Below are 17,690 nucleotides of genomic sequence, written 5' to 3' on the forward strand. Positions count from 1 at the left end.
GAGGCCATAGTTGAGAAAGTCGAGAGTGTCACATGTGATGTGCATACTGTTACTAATGGTAACCCAGAGGATGTGTCCTTGGTAATAGATGTGCCAGGTGTATCTGAGATTTCCCTAGAGGTTGGGATTGTTGAAGGTGATAACCTGGAGTACAGCCCTGCCATACCTAATGATTGTGATGAAAATGTGCGTGGTGCAATAGATGTGACTGCAGCGCCTTTAGAAATGTTGCCCCCTACAGGTCATTCCTATGCTGTAGAAACTGAGACTGATGTAATGCTCACTCATTCCATGGGGATGGGGGAAGCACAGGAGTTAGACTTCAAACCATGTTCAGTGGATGCTACCATAGTGTATGCTTCTGTCACTGACATTACATGTGATGTAAAACAGGTTCCTAATGGCTCAAGTGTGCCCCTAGAGGTCATGGTTCACAATAACAAGACTGTTGCATGTGATGTGTGCATTGTTTCTAATGGCCACCAGCTGTATGCTGCTGCGATGGATGACAATGGGCTTACTGCTGCGATGTGTGAGTGGAGTGGTGATAAACTCTATATGTCTGAGAATGTGGTTGGGGTCAAATCAGAGTCAGCTGAATCCAGCAGCAGTGATCCATCTTTTTATTTGAGCGACCACACCAGTGTGAATGTAGCCCTAAGTGACGCACATGAGTTCTTGGACGGTGGAGTCAGTGAGGTGTGTGCGCTGGTGGCTGTGGCCTCGGTCACTAATGAACTGCCCGGTAGGGAACCAGATGTACATGAAAACATTTCCCTAGAGGTTGGGGCTGTCAATGGTACCAACAAGGACACTACTGCCATGTATAGTGTGAGAAGGGTTACTGCTTCACCCTTAGAAGTTCTGCCCCATGAAGGTCTTTCACATGCAGACGTTGAGACACATGTAGCGCCCACACTTTCCCAGGAGGTGAGGGGAGCCATATAGGTGGTCTTCCAGGCTGCTTCAAGGGATACTGATCCAGTGGGTGCTTTAGCCATGAAAGCTGCATGTGACACCAGACAGGTTGCTAAGGGCAACAAGTGGGGCTATTGCACTAAGCAGGATGAGGGCCATAACACTGCTGCAGAGACGACCACTATCGGTTCTGATAGAAGTAACCCAGAGAGGTCTGGTCAGTGCGGTGAAAAAGTGTCTCTGGATGGACAGTCTGAGCGTATAAATGCTGAGACGCAAAACTCCAAGATGGAGGGGAGTATAGCATCTGAAAGTGGTGTGGTAGATGGTACGGTGCATAGCACAACTCACGAGATGAGTGTTACTGAACACTATGAGCCAGTGTTTAAACCAAGGGGTGACACACAAAGCCACTTCATGGATGCGGAAAGGTCCCTGAATGTAGGGCACAGCACATGTAAATACAGCTGTGATCAGCAAAAGCTAGTAGTGCCTACAAGGGATGAGGATGCCATGCTTGCCAACATAGAAAAGTTGCTGGAGCACCCGTATAATACACCCACGGGTGATTATCAAATGCCTGTTACTGTAGAGGTGACCCTAAGTGTAATTATGTCCCAATGTAGGAGCTTTGACCCTGGAGGGAGGTTGAAATGTGATCAGTCCTACGGCCTTTATCAAAGGGGGGGGGTATGTAGTAGTGGAGCTACTGGACAGTGCAGAAACTGTCAGGTTTTTAAGCAACCAGGGAGCATGTACAGCAGAGAGGGTTTTTCTCTGCTGTTGTAATGTCGGGGTAGGCAGACAGACAGGTGAGCCCTAATCTACCCGCCACTCAGTCCCTGCCTACTTTCACGGCCCATCCTCGGCGACGGCGTACAACTGTGCGACGGTCCCTACGCTCAATAAGTACACGACAGACAAACAGACGAGGGTACACAGAAGCTAAGGGAAATGGGTCAGTTGCCCACGGCAACACCATGAGCAACAAGAGTAGTGAACGAGCAGAATCAAACCAGGAGTGTACGAGGTACCAAACGCAGAGCAGGAGAGTAGTCGGTAAAGCCAGGGTCAAATTGTAGCAGAGGTCAACAATACTAGCAGGAGCAGCAGAGCCAGGAAACCAGACAGAATCACAGGCAAAGGAAAAGCAGGAAATGAAGGTATAAATAGACCGAGGGCGGGAGCTAGCTCCGTATGGCCAGGCTGTGATAGGTTCTCCCACTCCTCAGCCTACCAGCCTGAGTGGTAGCAGATCGAGTCACTCTATCAGACCTAGGAGCAGATGCAGACTGATTAATCACGGGCGTCGACACAGAAGCTGTGTCTGGTAAATCCTTTACAGTACCCCCCCTTTTATGAGGGGCCACTGGACCCTTCCTAGGTGGACCTGGCTTATTGGGGAACCGAAGATGGAACCTCCTGAGCAATACCCCAGCGTGAACATCACGGGCGGGTACCCAAGTCCTCTCCTCAGGCCTGTATCCTCTCCAATGGACCAGGTACTGGAGGAAGCCTTGGACCATCCTGCTATCCACAATCTTGGCCACCTCGAATTCTACCCCTTCAGGGGTGAGAACAGGGACCGGAGGTTTCCTCGAGGTAGCCAAGGACGGGGAGCAGCGTTTAAGGAGGGAGGCATGAAACACGTCGTGTATTTGAAAAGACGGGGGTAACTGCAGCCGGAAGGAGGCAGGGTTAAGGACCTCAATGACCTTGTATGGCCCTATATATCGGGGAGCACATTTTTTGGACGGAACCTTAAGACGCAAATTTTTTGAAGATAGCCACACCAGATCCCCGACCACAAACAAGAGGTTAGCAGAACGTCTTCTATCTGCCTGAGTTTTTTGTATGCTCTGGGACACCTCTAGGTTCTTCAGAACCTGGGCCCAGACTGTGCACAGTTCCCGATGAACTACATCTACCTCAGGATTGTTGGAACTACCAGGTGAAACGGAGGAGAACCGTGAATTAAACCCAAAATTACAGAAAAAAGGGGAGACCCCTAACGAGTTACTGACCCGGTTATTAAGGGAAAATTCGGCGAGGGGAATGAAAGAGACCCAATCATATTGACAGTCGGAGATAAAACACCTTAAATATTGTTCTAGAGACTGATTAGTCCTCTCAGTTTGGCTATTAGTTTCAGGATGGAAGGCCGAGGAGAAGGACAGATCAATCTCCAACTTTTTACAGAAAGCTCTCCAAAACAATGAAACAAATTGTACCCCTCTGGCAGAAACAATATTGACAGGAACCCCATGGAGACGCAGGATGTGTTTGACAAACAAGGTAGCTAACGTCTTGGCATTGGGTAGTTTCTTGAGGGGCACAAAGTGGCACATCTTACTGAAGCGGTCTACTACAACCCACACGACCGACTTGCCTGGAGATGGGGGCAGATCGGTGATAAAATCCATGGAGATATGGGTCCAAGGTCTCTGGGGAATGGGCAAAGAACATAGTAAGCCCGCTGGTCAGTACCTGGGAGTCTTGGACCTAGCACAAATTTCACAAGCGGCGATGTAGGCCTTAAAGTCTTTAGGCAACCCAGGCCACCAATAGTTTCTAGCAATGAGGTGCTTGGTGCCCAGGATGCCTGGGTGGCCAGATAGTGCAGTCATGATTTTGCCTGAGTACCCTTAGCCGGAATTGCAGGGGAACAAACAGCTTGTTCTCAGGAAGGTTCCCGGGAACTGAACCTTGATCAGCCGCAATTTCGGAGACTAAGTCAGAATCAACAGAGGATATGATTATACCTGGGGGCAAAATACAAGCAGGATCTTCCTCCGAAGGAGGGCTGGCCATAAAGCTACGCGACAGTGCATCAGCTTTAATATTTTTAGACCCAGCCCTATAGGTGACCACAAAGTTGAATCTAGTAAAAAACAAAGCCCATCGAGCTTGTCTCGGGTTTAGCCTGCGGGCAGGTTCTAGGAAAACCAGATTCTTGTGGTCGGTAAGGACAGTTACCTGGTGCCTAGCTCCCTCCAAGAAAAGGCGCCACTCTTCAAATGCCCATTTGATGGCCAAGACTTCGCGGTTGCCCACGTCATAGTTACTCTCAGTGGGCGAGAACTTCCTGGAGAAGTAGGCACAGGGACGGAGATGGGTGAGGGACCTGGTACCCTGGAACAAGACAGCACCCACTCCCACCTCGGAGGCGTCAACCTCCAGGTTGAATGGCTCCATTTGGTTAGGCTGAATCAGCACTGGGGCAGAGATAAAGCACTTCTAAAGGATCTCCAAAACCTGGACCGCCTCCGGAGGCCAGTGGAGGAGATCAGCACCTTTGCGAGTGAGGTCCGTAAGAGGCTTAGCGATGACCGAGAAGTTAGCAATAAATCTCCTGTAATAATTAGCAAACCCAAGGAATCACTGTAACGCCTTCAGGGAGGCAGGTTGGACCCATTCAGTCACAGCCTGAACCTTGGCAGGGTCCATGCTGAATTCATTAGGAGTGAGGATTTGACCTAAAAATGGTATCTCCTGCACCCTAAACACACATTTTTCGGATTTAGCAATGGGTTTGTTTTCCCGAAGGGCCTGGAGCACCTTCCTGACATGCTCAATGTGGGAGGACCAGTCCTTGAAAAACACAAGTATGTCATCAAGTTACACTACAAGAAATACCCCCAGGCAGTCTCTTAAAATCTCATTTATGAAAATCTGGAAGACCGCGGGAGCATTACACAACCCAAAGGGCATGACGAGGTATTCGAAATTACCTTCGGGCATGTTAAACGCAGTCTTCCACTCATCCTCTTCTCTGATTCGAATAAGGTTATAAGCCCCCCGAAGATCAAACTTAGAGAACCATTGGGCCCCCTGAACCTAATTGAAGATATCAGGAATCAAAGGAAGGGGATACTGGTTCCTTACAGTGACCTTATTCAAGTTTCGGTAATCGATGCACGGCTTAAGACCACCATCCTTCTTCCCTACGAAGAAGAAGCCAGCACCTACCGGAGAAGTAGAGAGGCGAATGTAACCCTTGGCCAGGCTTTCCTGGATATATTCTCTCATGGCCTCACGTTCGGGACAAGAGAGATTAAAAATCCTACCCTTAGGGAGCTTAGCTTCTGGTACCAAATCGATTGCGCAATCGTATTCTCTATGAGGAGGTAATACTTCGGAGGCCTTTTTAGAAAAAACATCAGCGAAGTCCTGAATAAACTCAGGTAGAGTGTTCACCTCCTCAGGGAGAGAAATAAAATTAACAGAAAAACAGGACGTCATGCATTCATTACCCCATTTGGTAAGATCCCCAGTATTCCAGTTAAACGTGGGATTATGCATCTGCAACCAGGGAAGGCCTAAAACCAAATCGGATGATAATCCCTGCATCACCAGTACAGAGCACTGCTCCAAATGAATGGAGCCAACAATGAGTTCAAAAACAGGGGTATGCTGTGTAAAATAACCATTAGCAAGTGGAGTGGAGTCGATACCCACTACCGGGACAGGTTTAGGCAAAACAATCAATGGCATAGCTAGAGACATAGCAAATTCCACAGACATAATATTAGCAGAAGACCCTGAATCCACGAAGGCACTGCCGGTGGCAGACCTACCCTCAAAAGAGACCTGAAAGGGAAGCAAGATCTTATTAGGTTTCATATTCACGGGAAATACTTGTGCGCCCAAGCGACCTCCCCGATGGTCACTTAGGCGCGGAAGTTTTCCGGCTGAAGTATTCTTACGCCTAGAACAGTCGTTCACTTGATGCTTGTCATCCCCACAGTAGAAGCAGAGACCATTCTTCCTGCGGAGCTCTCTACGTTGTTGGGGAGACACGGAGGCCCTGAGTTGCATTGGTTCATCCGAGTTTTTCGTGGGAAAACGAAGCAACGGAACCTTGGGAGCCATCATAGGGTAGCCAGAGGAGAAGGCACAAAAACATTCAAGTCGTCGTTCCCTGAGACGTCGGTCCAGACGTACCGCTAAAGTCATAACCTGATCTAGAGAGTCAGAAGAGGGATAGCTAACTAACAGGTCTTTCAGGGCGTTCGACAGACCCAATCTAAACTGGCACCTCAAGGCAGGGTCATTCCACCGAGAAGCTACACACCACTTCCTAAAATCAGAACAGTACTCCTCAACGGGTCTCTTACCCTGACGTAAGGTCACCAGCTGACTCTCGGCAAAGGCAGTCTTGTCAATCTCGTTATAGATGAGCCCGAGAGCAGAAAAAAAAGGTCAACAGAGGAAAGTTCAGGGACGTCAGGAGCCAAGGAGAAGACCCATTCTTGGGGGCCGTCCTGGAGCCGGGACATAATTATACCCACTCGCTGGCTCTTAGAACCTGAGGAGTGCGGCCTTAGACGGAAATAGAGCCTACAACTCTCCTGAAAGGAGAAAAAGGTCTTCCGGTCCCCTGAGAACCGGTCAGGCAACTTGAGGTGGGGTTCAAGAGGTAAGGTGAAGGTCACAACCGGGGTAGCATCACGCCGGTTGCACCTCTGAGCCAGGGCTTGGACCTGTAGGGAGAGACCCTGCATTTGCTGAGCCAGGGCCTCAAGGGGGTCCATAGTAGTGTAGGAACCAGGATAGAAAAGGTATATGGGCCTGTGATTATGTAATGTCGGAGTAGGGAGACAGACAGGTGAGCCCTAATCTACCCGCCACTCAGTCCCTGCCTACTTGCACGGCCCATCCTAGGCGACGGTGTACAACTGGGTGACGGTCCATACGCTCAATAAGTGCACGACAGACAAACAGACGAGGGTACACAGAAGCAAGGGAAATGGGGCAGTTGCCCACGGCAACACCGTGAGAAACAAGAGTAGTGAACGAGCCGAGTCAAACCAGGAGTGTACGAGGTACCAAACGCAGAGCAGGAGAGTAGTCAGTAAAGCCAGGGTCAAATTGAAGCAGAGGTCAACAGTACTAGCAGGAGCAGCAGAGCCAGGAAACCAGACAGAATCACAGGCAAAGGAAAAGCAGGAAATTAAGGTATAAATAGACCGAGGGTGGGAGCTAGCTCCGTCTGGCCAGGCTGTGATAGGTTCTCCCACTCCTCAGCCTACCAGCCTGAGTGGTAGCAGATCGAGTCACTCTATCAGACCTAGGAGCAGATGCGAACTGATTAATCACGGGCGTCGACGCAGAAGCTGTGTCTGGTAAGTCCTTTACAGCTGTTGCTTGGGTGTAAAGCCCGAAATAGGGCCTGGTTTGCTGGAGTGTGAAGGAGAAGGGCGGGCTTCCACTTCATACAGACAGTCCATGTCTTGGGCTGTCTGATGAGCCTAGGTAGGCTTCACCTGAGACGGCTCTTTAATTGATGTGTGTGCTGTTCACACAGGGCTCTCAGTCTGGGGAAGACAGGCATGCTAGCCTGTGAGAGTCACCAACGTGTAAGGTAAAACTGCCTATGTTTTGAGGTACTGGGCACAAGGCTCAGGGTCTCTTAGTGAGGGACAATTAATGTTTAGTTAGAGGCTGGACGGCCTAGGGTTTATTTTGTATGTTTTTTTGTTGTAACACTGCTTGCTGTGGTAAAGACAATAAAGCTAGCTGCGGCTGGTATAAACTTTTATTCAATGAGTTGTAGTGAACTTTATAAGTGTGCCAACGATCTCACCCTGGAGATGGTGATCCTGTGAGCTAAGAGGTCCCCAAGATGTCACAACACATATATATGGAAAAGGTTGATAGGCTTGTCATCCCTAACAGCTTAGCTGAGCTCCTATTTATGCAGGGGGGACAGTTCGGTATTGTATTGTAATGTAATGTATTTGTAAAGGTACACAACTTTTATGTGGACTCCCATAGAAGTTATGGGAACATCTACGCTGTTTTTCGGTACATGGCAGCTATGGAAACAGCGTAGACGTTCCTGGCCGTTGGAGCAGCGTGTCAGCTGTAAAACACCTGCACCTGACACCCGCAGTGTTTCGAGTTGGGGCTCAGCACATGAGCCTGATCCAAACATCATCCCCCCCCCCCCGCTCCAAGATGTGCCGACACGTCATGGGTCGGGAAGGGGTAAATTAAGGAAGCAGTCAGGGGGTCTGGTGCAGCCGGGTCCCTTGACTGCCGAACATAAGACGCAGAGAGTTTTTAGCAAGATCTATAGTTTGATTTTGAATTGTGGTTCAACAGAAATGTTTTAAAAAACAAATTAATGAAACCGGCCTGGACAAAAATGATGGTACCTCTATAAAAGATTGAAAATAACATGACCATAGGGACATAGCAAACTAAGGCTTCGTTCACATCTGTGTCAGGGCTCCATTCTAGTGTTCCGTTGGAGCTTTCCGTCAGAGCGGTGCCCTGTTGACACGCCCCCCACAATATGTCCGGTGGCGCCGCTAGCAGCCGTTATGGCTGCTACAGCGGTATCGCCGCTACTACAGGGCCCGCGCCGCCGAGCCTCCAACAAATATGGGCCGGGCGACACAGGCCCTCTCATGCCCGTAGGCGTCGCTAGCACCGGAGGGGGCCCCGGTGCTAGTGACAGACAAATACATGCATTAGCACTGAATGGTCAGGCATGTTCCGTGTCCGACCATTCAGCGCCTTACAATGACGCTGATTGGCGGGGCAAAATGATTTGCCCCGCCAATCGGCGCCTTTCAATGACGCTAGCGGTGCGATCCGCTTCCGTGCTTGAAAGGCGCTGATTGACGGGGCAAGTCATTCTGCCCCGTCAATCAGCATCATTGAACGACACGTCGTTCAACTCCAGCTGACCTGCTCAGAAGAGAGCAGATCTGCATTGCTATCGGACGGCGCGGGAACGGGTTCATGTGAGTATGTAAAGTTATTTATTTTCTAATAAAACTGTGGGGGCTCTATCTACAGGGAGGTCATCTATATGTGGGCCACTATATACAGGGGGGTATATATGTGGGGATGTGGGGAACTATCTACAGGGGGGTCTATATGTGGGAATGTGGGCCACTATATACAGGGGGGTCTTTATGTGGGCCACTATATACAGGGGTGGTCTATATGTAGGCCACTATATACAGGGGGACTATATGTGGGGATGTGGGCCACTATCTACAGGGGGGTCTATATGTGGGGATGTGGGCCACTATATACAGGGGGGTCTCTATGTGGGCCACTATCTACAGGGGGGGTCTATATGTGGGCCACTATCTACAGGGGGGTCTATATGTGGGGCACTATATACAGGGGGAGCTATATGTGAGACACTATACAGAGGTGGGCTAAATGTAAAGCAGGGAGATATTTTTAGGGCACTTTCTATAGGGAAGGGCTATATGTGGGACACTATATACAGGGGTGGGTTACCTGTGGGGCACTAGCTACAGGGTGGCTATATGTAGGGCACTGTCTACAGGGGTGGGCTATATTTGGGACACTATATACAGGGGGAGCTATGTGTGAGACTATCTACAGAGGTGGAGCACTATCTATAGGGGAAACTATATGTAGAGCAGCACGGTGGCTCAGTGTCTAGCACTATTGCCTTGCAGCTCTGGAGTCCATATGTAGGCACTATCTACAGAGGGCTGTATGTGGGACACTATCTACTGGGGCTTCTATGTAGGGCACTATCTACAGAGGCTCTATGGGGGTCACTATCTACAGGGGGCTATGGGGGCACTATCTACAGGGGGCACGGTGTGTGTGGGACAGTGTATGGTACTATTATAATCAGGGACACAGTGTATGGTGCTATTATAGTTAGAGGTGCAGTGTATGGTGCTTTATTATATTTAGAGATATTGAGAATTTTAACTTCATTTATAGGTGCAGAAATGTTTTAAAAGTGAGAAGCTGAAGACATTTGAGCGGAAAACTGCAGAAATGGGTCATGGCCGGTAGAAATCCATTATAGATGTCTGGACCGGAGGGAGAAGAAAAGAACTAGAATCTGAGACGTCACCGGTGAGTCACTTAATGTAAATGTTTATTCTGCCTCTAATCAGTACTGTAGTCACTGTATGATCTGTAGCGAGATGATCGGTGGTATAATTTTTTTTTGTGAAGCAGCATCTCTCAGCATATCCTCACCATTGTTCGGGCCATGCTGGGAGCTGTAGTTTTATGCCATACAAACCTACACGGCAGGGGTTTTACTAAATTGAGCTGTATTTGTTCTTGTGTTGTATATATGAACTGATCTTTGTTCTGATGCTGTATGCAAGTACTGAGCTTTCTTCTGGTGCTGTATATACGTACGAGATTGGTTTTGGTGCTGTATATATATGTAATGAGTTTGGTTCTGGGGATGTATATATGTACTTAGCTTGGTTCTGGGGATGTATTTATGTACTGAGCTTGGTTCTAGTGCTGTATTTATGTACTGAGGTTTGTTCTAGTGCTGTATTTATGTACTGAGGTTGTTCTGGTGCTGTATATATGTCCCGCAAAAAACAAGATCTTATACAGCTATGTCGACGCAAAAATAAGAAGGTTATAGCTCTTGGAATGCGACGATTGAAAAACTTAAAAAATAGCTTGGTCATTAAGGGGTTAAACCTTTCCAGACAAGGTTAATTTTGGCCTTAAAGAGGTTGTTCGACCATTTTTTATTGATAGCCTAATCCTTAGGATAGGTCATCAATATGAGATCGGAGGGGGTCTGATGCCAGGGACCCCTGCCGATCAGCTGACTAACGGGGCCGTGGTGTTCGTCGTCTCTGCCTCTTCAGTTTTTGCCAGGTCCATTCACTTATATGGGACCAGAATTTCTGTATTCTGACAGCCATTACTTTTTTTTTTTTTTTTTTGGAGCTGCAAAAGGTCTTGTTTTTTTTATTGCGGGACATGTTGTAGATTTTTTAGGCATTATTTTGAGATACATTTCAACTAGTATTTAATTGATATAAATTTTTTATAATGATGGAATGGATTAAAAATACGAAATATATGTATGTTTTATTTTTTTTGTGTGACATTTGTTTAACCCCTTAAGGACCGCCCACCGACATGTACTCAGTCTACAGCGACGCCTTTTGGCGTCGCTGTAGTAGAGTGGGTTTAACGGCACCCTAGTCAAGACTGCACTAAAAACCGTCTGTAAGTAACAGGTCCGGTTCTTAGTGCAGCCATCAGGACCTGCCGATTTCGTCGTAACAGCATGTGACCGCTGTGACAGCCAATCACAGCGGTCACATGCTGTTACTGCGTACAAAGCCGCCGGGAGTGTCTAAATGACAGCTCCTGCTCTAAGAACGAGCTGTTGCTACCAGGTCGTTCTTAGAGCAGTGATCAGGAGCCAATAGTATTGGTTCCTGATCTTTTGTGATCACTATGAGATCCAATCATAGTGATCACTACTGTAAAATAAAAGTAAAAACATGCATCTGTTTCTCCTCACTGTTCTAGCTGTGGAGAGAAACAGATACAAGTGTTTCATTGTCCCCACACAAAATCACTTGTTCCTCACACACAGTTTATTTTAAAAAAAAACATTTTATTCAGTATTTTATAGTATATAGTATATACATATATATATATATATATATATATATATATAAATATATTTACTGTATATACTAAGAATCGTACTATAAACGACTTTCTTTTTAGGGTACGCTGTTAGACGGCGTGTACGCTGTTAGGCCTCATGCACACGACCGTAGCCGTGTGCACGGCCGTGATTTTCAATGAGCCCGGACTGCAGAACAGGGCCGTAATAAGACATGCCCGTTCTTTCTGCGGTCCGGGCTCCCGGGCCGTGCAAGGACTGCAAAAACTACGGTCGTGTGCATGGCCCCATAGAAAAGAATGGGGCCACAATTCTTCCGTGGATTTTCGGGGGAATTGTGGCCACAAAAACACGTTCGTGTGCATGGGGCCTTAGACGGCGTAGGGTGCTGTTCTGGGCTTGGGTTTACGGTTTGTGTTAGGCGTAGGGTTTAGGTTTAGGTTTGAAAAAAAAAACAATAAAAATAAAAAAAAAGTTTCATTCTTTTAGTGTTCTTAGTTAGATAAAATAAAATGTAAACCGCTAGTTCCATTTATTATTTGCGGTTTAGACTGTATTATCATTATGGCTGCCAGAAGATACAGCGTTGAGGAAGCCTATCAGATGCTATGCTCAGATACGGATTCTGCATCTGAAGTTGAGCTTTTAGGGTATGTGCACACGTCCGTTTTTGGAGCTGTTTTCATTGGAGTCTATGAGAAAACGGCTCCAAAAACGTCCAAAGAAGTGTCCTGCACTTCTTTTGACGAGGCTGTATTTTTACGCGTCTGCACAGTACGTCGGCAAACCCATTCAAATGAATGGGCAGATGTTTGCCGACGTATTGTAGCCCTATTTTCAGACGTAAAACGAGGCATAATACGCCTCGTTTACGTCTGAAAATAGGTCGTGTGAACCCAGCCTTACTTGAAAGCGACAGCGAAAGTGTCGCTTCAAGGGATTCTATGTATATGAGACCCAGCACCAGTGATACGGGAGACGGCGCAGTTGCCACAACATCCGTTCAAATTGCAGCCCCTGAAATTGCACAACCCCACCAAACCGATTTAGTGTGGGAACCCACGAGTTTATTTTCTCCCACCATAAATGACTTTATTGCTACTCCTGGTATAAGTCCCAATGTCAGTAATTTTTCACCACTAAATTATTTTAATATTTTTATTACGGACCAAGTTTTGGAACATTTTGTGCAGGAAACAAATTTGTATGCCAGGCAGTACATTGCCAATAAGCCTTCGTCACCTAATGCCAGGTTGTGGAATCCCCAAAATTTCAAAGGGCGTCTCTCATTCCGTCAATTCATACCCTCAAAAAGTGCAAAATACGGGGTAAAGATCTACAAGTTATGTGAAAGCGCTACTGGCTACACATGTGCGTTTAAGATCTACGAGGGTAAAGACAGTGAATTTAATCCACCAGGGTGCCCTCCAAATATTGGCACCACTGGTAAGATTGTGTGGGATTTAATTAGCCCTTTCCTACACAAGGGGTATCATGTATACACGGACAGTTTTTATACCAGTGTGCCATTGTTTAGCGCCCTTCATTGTGCCAACACCGGAGCCTGTGGCACAATACACAGGAATCGCAAAGGTTTCCCACGTCAACTTGTGGATAAAAAACTACGAAAGGGGGAGTCATGCACTTTTCAAATTGAGAAGATGCTGGCTTTAAAATTTTGTAACCGCAAGGACGTCTACATGATCAGCACTGTCCATTCAAGTGCAACAGCAACTGTTAGAGAACGTGGGGCCTCTGTAGATGGACAAAAGCCTGTGTGTGTCATCGGCTATAACAAATTCAGGTTGCGATGCAGAACGTATTTGTCCTGTACAAAAAATCAGCGGGCAGGGCGACATTCTTTGAATTTCAGGAGAAAGTGATTGAAGATCTCCTATTTCAATCTGCAGACCAGAGAGTAGTCCATGAGTCAGAGGATGTACGCCGACTTGTTGAAAAACATTTTTTACACCCCATCCCTTCAACATCTAACCAAAAATACCCCAAAAAACGGTGTCGGGTCTGCAGCAAACGAGGACAGCGAAGTGAGTCACGATATTATTGTTCCGCTTGTCCTTCCAACCCTGGTCTATGCATAAGTCCCTGTTTTGTCCTTATCAATACACTATGGGCTTTATTACAGTTTTGTTCGGGTTTTTGGTGGACCTCTTACACCCGACAATACTTCTAGAAATAGCGACATTAATTTGGGGAGTAGTGGTCCTTTACTGTATCTATACATACGGTGTGGGACACTGCCCCTTTATATATTCTAAAGGTGATTGGTTGTTTTGTGCAAATGGCGGTTCCTACCTTGCCGGGCAGGGGCCTGTTATGGTGTACCTTGTCACTTGGCACATTCGTCCCTTATATAGGGATTGATGGAGCTAAAGAGACGTTGTATGACCAGTCACTTTGAATAATAAAGTCATTACAGCCCTACAAGTTTTCTTTCATCCTGTGAACATGCTCTAGTTTTCCACATAGCTGGATACATTCTTCCTCCTTTTTTTTTTTTATATATTGCCTTTTTCCGCCAACAGTTTAATAAATTTTCCCACTCTAACTTACTATATATCAGAGCGGGTTGATATACATAATGTCTATGGACTGACATGATTTCAGGACAGCTGCTTTCTTAGCATGACATAGTCATAGGGTGTAGAAACTGTTAGGGACATATATTTCTCAATCTAGAAAAGTAGAATCCTCCCATTTTCAAAGCAAAATGTGTGTCCTGAAAGCCTCCGGGTGCTCCCTTCCTTTTGGGTCCTGCCGTGTGTCCAGGAAACACATTAGGGCCACAATGGGGATATTTTTGAACACAGGAGAAACAGGGTGATACATTTTCTGGTGCATTTCCTTATTCTCATGTCCTCTGTACAAGAAATCTGATCTTAAAATGACACATTTGTGAAAAAAAGTTAAATAAAATTTTCTTTCCACCTGCTTTGCATTAATTCCTGTTAAAACTGTGGGGTCAAAATACTTAGTACACACCTAGATGAATACCTTAAGGGGTCTAGTTTTCAAAATGGGGTCATTTATGGGGAGTTTCTATCTTTTTGGCAGCTCAGTGCCTCTATAAATGTGTAATGGGACCTAAAACATTTTCAAGCAAAATGTGTGTCCTGAAAGTCTTCGGGTGCTACCTCGCTTTCGGGCCCTGCCGTGTGTCCAGGCAACGCATTAGGGTCACAATGGGGGCATTTTTGAAAACAGGAGAAACAGGGTGATAGATTTTGGGGGGTGTTTCTTCATTCTCATGGTCGCTTTACAAAGAAATTGGTCTTCAAAGTGATACTTTTATATAAAAAGTGTTTCGTTTTTATATTTCACCAGCTAGGCATTCAATTTAGCAAAAAACTGTGGGGTCAAAATACTCACTACAGCCCTAGATAAATACCTTAAGGGGTCTAGTTTTCTAAATGGGGTCATTTATGGGGAGTTTCTATCTTTTTGGCAGCTCAGTGCCTCTATAAATGTGTAATGGGACCTGAAACATTTTCAAGCAAAATGTGTGTCCCGAAAGTCTTCGGGTGCTACCTCCCTTTCGGGCCCTGCCGTGTGTCCAGGCAACGCATTAGGGTCACAATGGGGGCATTTTTGAAAACAGGAGAAACAGGGTGATAGATTTTGTGGGGTGTTTCTTCATTCTCATGGTCGCTTTACAAAGAAATCGGTCTTCAAAGTGATACTTTTATATAAAAAGTGTTTTGTTTTTTTATTTCACCGGTTATGCATTCAATTTAGCAAAAAACTGTGGGGTCAAAATACTCACTACAGCCCTAGATAAATACCTTAAGGGGTCTAGTTTTCTAAATGGGGTCGTTTATGGGGAGTTTCTATCGTTCTGGTAGTTCAAAACCTCTCCAAATGTACAGTGGGGCCTAAAACATTTTCAAGCAAAAATGAGACCTGAATGCCTCCGGTTGCTCCCTTCCTTTCGGGCCCTGCCGTGTGTCCAGGCAACGCATTAGGGTCACAATGTGGGCATTTTTGAAAACATGAGAAACAGGGTGATAGATTTTGGTGTGTGTTTCTTCATTCTCATGGTCGCTTTACAAAGAAATCGGTCTTCAAAGTGATACTTTTATGAAAAAAACTGTGGGGTCAAAATACTTACAACACCCCTTAATAAATACCTTAACCCCTTAATGACCGGGCATGTTTGTACCTTAATGACCAAGCCAGATTTGTCAAATCTGGTATGTCTGACTTTATCAGAGAATAACTCTGTGAAAGTTTTGAATATCCAAGTAATTCTGACATTGTTTTTTCGTCACATGTTGTACTTTATTTTAGTGGTAAAAGTAGACTGATACGATTTGCGGAAATTAATTAAAAAATAGAAAAATGGAAGAAATTTTGTAAAAATTACCATTTTCCCCTATTTTTAACTGCAATATGTCACATATGTACACACATACTGTACAATTTTTTTAATTAAATATATATTTCTATCTCTTTACTCCATTTTGGCAGCACTTTTTAAAAAATAAAATACATTTTCAGCAATTTAGAGGACTTACAAATTGAATAATAATTTTATAAATTTTGAAGTACATTTTGTTTTCCTGCACCAAGCCAGGTTTTCAGAGGCTCATAGGTGTCAGAATGGTGGAAACCCCCACAAATGACCCCATTTAGAAAACTAGACCCCTTAAGGTATTTACCTAAGGGTATAGTAAGTATTTTGACCCCACAGTTTTTTGCTAAATTTAATACATAGCAGGTGAAAAAAAAAATAATTTCACTTTTTTTCATAAAAGTATCAGTTTGAAGACCAATTTCTTTGTAAAGCGACCATGAGAATGAAGAAACACACCACAAAATCTATCACCCTGTTTTCAAAAATACCAACATTGTGGCCCTAATGCGCTGCCTAGACACACGGCAGGACCCAAAAGGAAGGGAGCACCTGGAGGCTTTCAGGACTCATATTTTGCTTGAAAATGTTTTAGGCCCCACTGTACATTTGGAGAGGCTTTGAGCTGCCAGAACGATAGAAACTCCCCATAAACGACCCCATTTAGAAAACTAGACCCCATAAGGTATTTATTTAGGGGTATAGTAATTATTTTGACCCCACAGTTCTTTGCTAAATTTAATGCATTATGCAAAATAATTTCACTTTTTTCATAAAAGTATTTGTTTGAAGACCGATTTCTTTGTAAAGCGACCATGAAAATGAAGAAACACACCCCAAAATCTATCACCCTCTTTCTCCTGTTTTCAAAAATACCCACATTGTGGCCCTAATGCGTTGTTTGGACACACGGCAGGGCCCCAAAGGTAGGGAACACCCGGAGGCTTTCAGGACTCATATTTTGCTTGAAAATGTTTTAGGCCCCAATGTACATTTGGAGAAGCTTTGAGCTGCCAGAATGATAGAAACTCCCCATAAACGACCCCATTTCGAAAACTAGACCCCTTAAGGTATTTATCTAGGGGTATAGTTAGCATTTTGACCACACAGGTTTTTCGCTAAATATATTGAAATTAGTCTGTAAGAATTAAAATGTATTTTTTTTCTGAAACAACATAGAAATTTTTATTATTTACAAGGAATAACGAAGAAAATGCACCCCAACATTTGTAAAGCAATGTCTCCCGATTACGACAATACCCCATATGTGGTAATAAACTGCTGTTTGGACCCACAGCAGGGCTCAGAAGGGAAGGAGCGCCATTTGGATTTATGATTTTGCTGGAATGGTTTTCGGTGCCATGTCGCATTTGCAATGCACTGGAGGGACCAAAACAGTGGAAACCCACCAAAAGTGACCCCATTTTGGAAAAACCTCAAGGAATTTTTCTAGGGGTATAGTGAGCATTTAGACCCCACGGGTCTTTTGCAGAGTTTCTTAGAATTAGGGCGCGAAAATTAATATCAACATTTTTTCCACTAAAATGTTGCATTTTCTCATTTTCACAAGGGATAAAGGAGGAAAAAAACAACCATTTTTTTATAAAGCAATTTCTCCCGAGTACGGAAATACCCCACATGTGGTCAAAAGTTTTTTCATTAGAAATGAATTAACCCTTTCAGGACTGATCCATTTTTTGCTTTCATATTTTAGATTTTCACTCCCCGCTTTCCAAGAGCCATAACTTTTTTATTTTTCCATCAATAGAGTGGTGTGAAGGCTTATTTGTTGCGGGACACTCTGTCGTTTTCATTGGTACCATTTTGGGGTACATGCGATTTTTTTTTGATCACTTTTTATTACATTTTTTTGCAATCCTGAGCAAAAAACAGGAATTCTGACACCGTTTTTTAGGGGGTTTTTTTGCGGCGCTCACCGTACGCTATAAATGACATTTTTATTTTATTTTGCGGATTGGTACGATTACGGCG

Source organism: Rhinoderma darwinii, chromosome 1 (assembly GCF_050947455.1).
Source record: "Rhinoderma darwinii isolate aRhiDar2 chromosome 1, aRhiDar2.hap1, whole genome shotgun sequence".
NCBI classification, from domain to species: domain Eukaryota; kingdom Metazoa; phylum Chordata; class Amphibia; order Anura; family Rhinodermatidae; genus Rhinoderma; species Rhinoderma darwinii.